We start from the raw sequence: 7,813 nt of genomic DNA, 5'->3' as shown, positions 1-7,813 counted from the left end.
ACCTTGGTGGCGAAACCTACTCTTACGGATCAAATCATTGCTGCCCAGAAGCAAGATAAGGGAATAGCTAAGATCAAGGAGAACATTGCTAGCGGAGGTGCTAGTTGTTTCTCCACAAATGATCATGGTGTTGTGTACTTTGAGAACCGTCTAGTGGTTCCCAAGAACCAGCATCTACGGCAGTTGATCCTTAAGGAGGCTCATGAATCTCCTCTCACTATTCATCCCGGTAGTACTAAGATGTATCAGGACCTACGCCAGAGGTTCTGGTGGACTAGGATGAAGAGAGAAATTGCTCAGTATATTGCTAATTGCGACGTCTGTCGTCGTGTAAAAGCAGAGCATCAACGGCCTGCTGGCACCCTTCAACCCCTAGCTATTCCTGAATGGAAATGGGATAAAATTGGTATGGATTTCATTACCGGTTTTCCCAGGACCAAGAGAGGGAATAATGCTATTTTCGTCGTGGTTGATCGTCTTTCCAAAGTAGCCCATTTCTTACCTGTTCGTGAGAGTATAACCGCTAGTCAACTGGCAGACTTATACATCTCCCGAATAGTGTCCCTTCATGGTGTTCCTTTGGAAATTAACTCGGATCGAGGAAGTCTTTTCACCTCTCGATTTTGGGAAAGTTTCCAAAATGCTATGGGAACTCGTCTCTCCTTTAGCACCGCTTTCCATCCTCAGTCGAGTGGTCAAGTGGAACGCGTCAACCAAATTCTAGAAGACATGCTTCGAGCCTCTGTTATCTCATTCGGAATGGACTGGGAGAAGTGCCTTCCATTTGCCGAATTCGCTTACAACAACAGCTATCAATCTAGCTTGGGTAAAGCCCCTTTTGAAGTTCTCTATGGACGACGATGTCGAACACCCCTTAACTGGTCAGAGACCGGGGAAAGACAATTCTTTGGCCCGGATATGATTCAGGAAGCAGAAGAACAAGTTCGTATCGTTCGTGAAAAGTTGAAAACAGCCCAATCCCGTCAAAAGAGTCAATATGACCGAAAACATAAGGCTATGACTTTCGAGGTTGACGAGAAGGCTTATCTTCGGGTCACCCCTCTGAAGGGAACCCATCGTTTCGGTATCAAAGGCAAATTGGCTCCTCGTTACATTGGACCTTTTCGCATTCTTGCCAAACGAGGAGAAGTTGCCTACCAGTTGGAACTACCTCCGCACCTCTCCAGAGTTCACGATGTCTTCCACGTTTCTCAACTCAAGCGTTGCTTCTCGGATCCTATCCGTGAAGTGGACCACGAAACGCTTGATCTCCAAGATGATCTTACATATCGAGAGTACCCCATTCGTATCCTCGATCAAGCCGAACGTACCACGCGACGTCATAATATCAAGTTTCTCAAGGTTCAATGGTCGCACCATTCCGAGGATGAAGCAACTTGGGAAAGGGAGGATCGTCTTCGACTCGAGTATCCCGCCTTCTTCCCGGAGGAACCCAAATCTCGGGACGAGATTCTTTTGAGTGGGGGTGAGTTGTCACACCCTAGCTAGTCATGCATTAGAGTGTTGCATCATGTTTACTCTTCATCAGAAACTTGAAATGGGGATCTGTGAAACCCTCAGAACCATTTTGAAAATGACCCAAATAAAAATTTCTCCAAAAGGGTCCAAGAAAATGCTCATGTTGCTCTCTGAAAATATTGGACAGAGATAAAAATCAAACCAATATTTTTAGTGGATCATGGACATTTATTTTGGGCATTTGGAATTAATGCATAAATATTTGCATTGGAAATATATTAATTATATATATTAATATATGCCCAAATATTATGCCAATTATAAAAGAGCTCTGGAATAATATATATAGCTCCTGCAAAAATTGGCATAAGTTAAATAAATGATTTAATATATTATTTAAATCAAAACAAATGTCAGAAATTAAAAAACAGAAAAATATATAACAGGAGGAGCTTACCTGGGCTCCTCCACTGTGCGGCCCAGCCAGCTGGCTGGCCCAGCCGGCAGCCGGCCCAGCCCACCTCCCTCCTCTGTCGTCTTCGCCCCGACAGAGGGAGGGGAGTGTGGCCGGCGCGCGCGCACGGCCACCGCGCCACGCCACCTCTCTCCCTGCCTGCCTGCCCTCCCCTCCTCGCCTCGGTGTCCCTGGACGACGCCACGCCCTCCCCCCTGCTCTCTCTCACTCTCCCCCGGCTCTCCCCTCCTCTCCCTCGCTCTCTCTCTCGCCCGGCCAAACACCACCGTCGCCGCCGTTCGCCTTAGCAGCCATCTCCGGCCACCCCTCGCTTCCCCGACCAGCTCAGGAGCTCCGCCACGACTCCCTCTTCCTCCCCACCGCTCCACAGCTCCCCGGAAGCCCTGCATCGCCGCCACGTCACCGTTCCCCTCTTCGGGCTCCGACCACCGTCGCCGTCGAATTCGCCGTCTCCAGCGCGTCCCCGAGCCCGCTTCGACGCCCACTGCAACCGCGGTGAGCTACGCCACCATTTCCCCCTCTCCTTCCCCTCGTTCCCTCACCGTAGCCACCTCCCCACCACGGCCGAACCTCCGCCGTCGCCGAGCTCGCCGTCGACGCAGCTCCGGTGACCATTTGGTCACCCCGGCGAGTCCAACGAGTTCGCAAGACCCCGTAGAGCATCCCTAGCGCCTCGCTTTGCTCGACTTCGAGCTCCAGCACCGTTCCCGTGCACGACCGAACCCCGGCGGCCGCAGCCGAGCTCGCCGCCGTCGACTCTGGCCACCCCGACCCCAACGGACTCCGCCAAGAGCTGCGGGTTGTCCTCAGCTCCACTCCGGTGGTCTCCGCGGCCCCTCTGGTGGCCGAAATGGCCAAAACCACTCCCGCCGCCGCGTCGGGCTCGCCGGCGGCTAAACGCCGGTGCAGCCGACTCGGGTTTGACCATGGGTGGGCCCTGGTTGACTCCCCTGAGTCAATGACAGGTGGGGCCCAGCCCTGTTAATTAAACAGGATTAGTTTTAATTAAGTTTTAGTTAAAATAATCACCCTGACATGCGGGACCCACTGTCAGGTTTGACCTGGACCAGTTCCGTTGACCTGCTGACGTCACACTGACGTCAGGCTGACGCAGTAATTGATTTTCTGGATTTAACTTAAATCAGGAAATTCCAGAATATTACTTAAACTTCAAAAATTCATAACTTTTATTCTGTAACTCCAAATTGGACAAATTATATATGAAAAATGATCAGAAAAATCCAATCTACCCATCTGTACTATTTTCATGCATGATCAAACAAGTTAAATTGATGTTTTAAGCAGAACAAGAAAAGCCACTTAAAAAGGCCATATTTGAATTTGGAATTTGAATCTTTGATTCAAATTTGTTCAAACCCTTCTGGCCTTAGTTGCATTAGCCCAATACACTCATTTTGCCATGTCTCATGCATGCATCATGTTGTTGCATACTGTTTGGTAATGTTTGTGTATCGGTGCTCTCTGCGGCAGGTTCTGTCCCCGAGGAGTACCGTGATTACCCTAACGAAGAACCGTATCAGTGCATCGAACCATCAGGCAAGCAACCAATCATTTGATCATATCGATACAATCCCATGTTCTCGCTCCTGCTCTCTTTTACTGCACTAAGACAACGCGTTTCAAACTGCTGTGTGTTACGGTAGTTGAACCCATTTCCTCTGCATGACCTGTCATTGCCACAGTAACTAGATAAAACTCACTAGCATGTGTAGGAGTTGATTGAGCCATATGTATGTGTTGTTCCTACCTTGCTATGCCTGCTATTCTTAGAGTCGTGTCAGGTCTGGTTCATCTGGGTGATGGGCTAGAGTGAAATGATTATGTCGGTAATGAGAGTGGTGTGGTGAACACGATTTGGTAAAGGTATCGATGAGAGGCCATGTAGGAGTACATGGTGGGTTGTTTCATTGAAGCCGACCTTAAGCACTGAGATCTGTATGCGTGATTTAAGATACAGCTACTACCATGCATTGGGCCCTGAAATATGACCCCGCTCGACTTCTTATTCACCCTAGCTCTCTGTCCAGGAGTTGCAAGTAGTTTCTGGTGTTTGTAGCCTACTGGAGGCCGTGGACAGCGCTGACCGTAGGGGTGGGCTGTGATGCGGTAGGTACGTGGCCGGGTGTACCGGATACCCATTAGGTATCTCGGGAACCCTGTTCACATCGTTCGGGGCCGTATGGGAAACCTCGGCCGGACTCCCTGCGGATGGAACCTGAATAGGCAATAAACCTGGACTAGAGGCTTAAGTGTTTAGGTAGGTCGTGGTCTACACCCACGTCGGCTTTCGCTTGAAGTCTGCCGAGCACATATCGCGTGCAGACGCTAAGTGGTGGAAACATGTATGAAGAAGTACACCCCTGCAGGGTTATCATAATCTATTCGAATAGCCGCGTCCGCGGTAAAGGACTACTTGGTTGCCTATACAGTTCATAGACAAGTAAATGGAAACTGTTAAAAGCCTCAAGATAAGTGTGAGTGCCGAGGATGGCTCTTCCGTAGGAAGACGGAGGTGGATCCTCGGTAGTGTATTGAAGTGGTGAGTAGTGGACTCGTGTGCGCAAAACCATTTCAAGTTGGAGTATCGTAGGATAGCCTAGCCAAGAGTCAGAGCTGGCTTGCTGCAATAACTCCACCAACCCTTCTTGATACTATGCATGTATGTAGGATCTGATGTAAGTCTTGCTGAGTACCTTTGTACTCATGTTGCTATAATCTACATTTTTACAGAAGATGCTGCAACCCCTTCTGATGGGTTCTATGTAGACGTTGACATCAACGAGTAGGCTAAAGACCCAGGTGGTGACCCTGAGCTTGTGAAGGACCACGTAGTATAGCTAGGCTTTCCAAGCCTCTTTTATTTTACTAGTTGTCTGTACTCAGACAAGTTACTTCCGCTGCTGGTTTGTATGACTGTATGACTTGTATGTGGGGTCGTGAGACCCGTACCTTTGTGTATGTTATGTATGGCTCACTGAGCCTTAAATAAAGTACTTGTGTCATAGAGTCATGTTGTGATGCTTCGTTGTATTTGCACATATCGAGCATATTGTGTGTATGGTTGAAATGCTTGGTATGTGTGGGATCTGACTATCTAGTTGTTTATCTTTAGTAGCCTCTCTTACCGGGAAATGTCTCCTAGTGTTACCGCTGAGCCATGGTAGCTTGCTACTGCTCTGGAACACTTAGGCTGGCCGGCATGTGTCCTTCTTCGTTCCTGTGTCTGTCCCTTCGGGGAAATGTCACGCTTTGAGTACCGGAGTCCTGTTAGCCCGCTACAGCCCGGTTTACCGGAGTCCTGCTAGCCCAGTGCTACAGCCCGGACCCACTTGCTGATGACCGACACGTTCGAAGCTGGGTCATGGATGCCTGTCCCTGTAAGTCTGTGCCACTTTGGGTTTACGACTAGTCATGTCAGCCCGAGCTCTTTATCATATGGATGCTAGCGACACTATCATATACGTGAGCCAAAAGGCGCAAACGGTCCTGGGAAAAGGTAAGACGACACCCGTAGGGATACCGTGCGTGAGGCCGCAAAGTGATATGAGGTGTTACCAGCTAGATCGATGTGACATCGAGTCGGGGTCCTGACATGATGTCCATGAAAGCATTAGGTTACCTTGTCCCTTGTCTTACCAACAAGAGGGTTTGTGACTCCATGAACTAGTGCGAGATATGAAACTTGATTGCACATGTCCTTGCCAATATGAATATGAGTGAAGTATGTTGGCGGAGTCACCCTCAAGAACACTCTAGTTCTTCCTCTTTGGGATCCACATCAACTTGATGGGAATCCTTGGAGTTGTAGTAGTACTTGATGAAGTAGAAATTGATGTAGTCTTGGGAACCCACTTGACCATGGCCTTAGGAGCTTCTTCAAATGAATCAATCTCTTCTTGAAGCTTGTCCTTTCCTTTTAGCTTGTGGTCTTGTGGTGGAAGATCATCTTGAGCTTGTGTTCCCTTGAAAGAAGTGGGGTCATACTTCCCTTGTTGAGGAACAAACTTCGTCTTGGGGTATTGATCTTCTTCCCACTCAACTCTTTGGCATTGAACTTTCGTTCAAAACCAACACCTTGATTCTTCCGGTGCCTTCCTTGCTTGCGTACAATTTCCTCAAATTGCTTACTTTCGGCAAAGCTCTTGTAAACACCTTTCTCTATAATTCCCTTCAATAAGCTATTTTCTTTCTCAAGTGTAACTTGGCTAAGAGAATCATTAGTGGAATCAAGAGAACTACTAGAAGCAACAATATCGGATTTAACATTGTTATTGCTACTACTAGAAGAAGAATCTTTCTTGCTCTTATTTCTAGATTTTACTTGTGGCATATAAGTAGACAAGAGTAAACGCTTGGCAATGTAAGAAGAACTCTTCTTTCGAAGATCATCATTGATTGCTTTTAGGAACCCATGCTCTTGCTCTAAATTTAGCTTCTCGAAGTGTAGCTTCTCATGAGTCCTTATGAGCTCTCTATGATCCTCTAGAGTTGTTTCATGAGCCAACTTAAGAGTGCTTAGTTCTGTAGTTAGATGCTCAATCTCCTTCTTATCATTGTCATTCATTTTATCTTGATTAGCATGATTAATAGCAAGTTCATCATAGTTTTCATCACTAGTGTTGTCAACAAGTAAATCATCATCACCTAGCAAATCACCTTCATCACTATTGAAATCAACATACTTGGGGTGTGATACCTTAGGGCCTTTAGCCATGAAGCATCTTCCAATTCCTTCATTTGGTGAGTCAAATATGTCGTAGGAGTTGGATGACACAAGTGCAAGACCGGCAACACCTTCATCTTGAGTATATTCGAAGTCGGAGTGATATCTTCTCTCAAAGTAGTTGTCGGAGTCAGAACCGGATACCCATTCACCAACATGAGCTTCACATCTTCGTCTTGTATAGCTCTTTGATGACTTGTCCTTCCTTTCCGAATCCTTTCTTCTACGAGAGGGTCTTTGTTCATAATGATTATCTCTACTCCTCTCTCTTGGTGGTGATTCATCTCTTCTACTTCTCCTTTTTGGTGAATCTTCTCTTTTCTTGTATTGTAGGGAGCCATACACTCATTGGAGTAGTGTCCGGGTCTTCCACAATTGTAGCAATTATGATCACGACTAGAAGATCTTTTGTCATTGTAGGATCTTGACTAGAGCTTCTCTCTTTGCTTCTATTCTTGTAGAACTTGTTGAAGTTCTTCACCATTAAGCTCAATTCTTCATTGGAGACTTGCTTCTCACTTGATGTTGTAGGGGCATCACATGAAGCTTTGTAAGCACCACTTTACTTGTTGTGGAGCTCTTCCTTATCCTTGAGTGACATCTCATGAGCAACAATTCTACCAATGACTTCCGTGGGCTTGAGATCTTTGTAATTGGGCATCATTTGGATCAAGGTGCACATAGTATCATATTTTCCATCCAAGGCTCTTAGGATCTTCTAGATGATGAATTTATTGGTCATCTCTTCACTTCCTAAGACGGCAATCTCATTTGTGATGAGAGCAAGCCTAGACACTACAAAAAAAATACACTTTCGTGATGATACATGTTTGTCACAGTAGGTCGCTTTTTTGTCATGCATGTACATCCATGACAAATTTATGACAGAATCAAGATAGTCATACCTGTGCTGTCGCAAAAGTTTTCCATGACATTACCAAAATTATCATCACGGAAGTGTCGACTTCCATGACAATAAATCACGCGTCACAGAAGTGCTTTCGTCAAGGGTGACCTACACGTGGCATCCACCGTAACGGAACGCCGTTAAGCTATCGGGTCGGGTTTTGGATCCGATAACCCGTTAATAGCCACGACCAATGGGGATTTTCCAC

The sequence above is a fragment of the Triticum dicoccoides genome, chromosome 3A (assembly GCF_002162155.2).
Source record: "Triticum dicoccoides isolate Atlit2015 ecotype Zavitan chromosome 3A, WEW_v2.0, whole genome shotgun sequence".
Lineage (NCBI taxonomy): Eukaryota > Viridiplantae > Streptophyta > Magnoliopsida > Poales > Poaceae > Triticum > Triticum dicoccoides.
Note: the sequence above shows the minus strand (reverse complement) of the source record.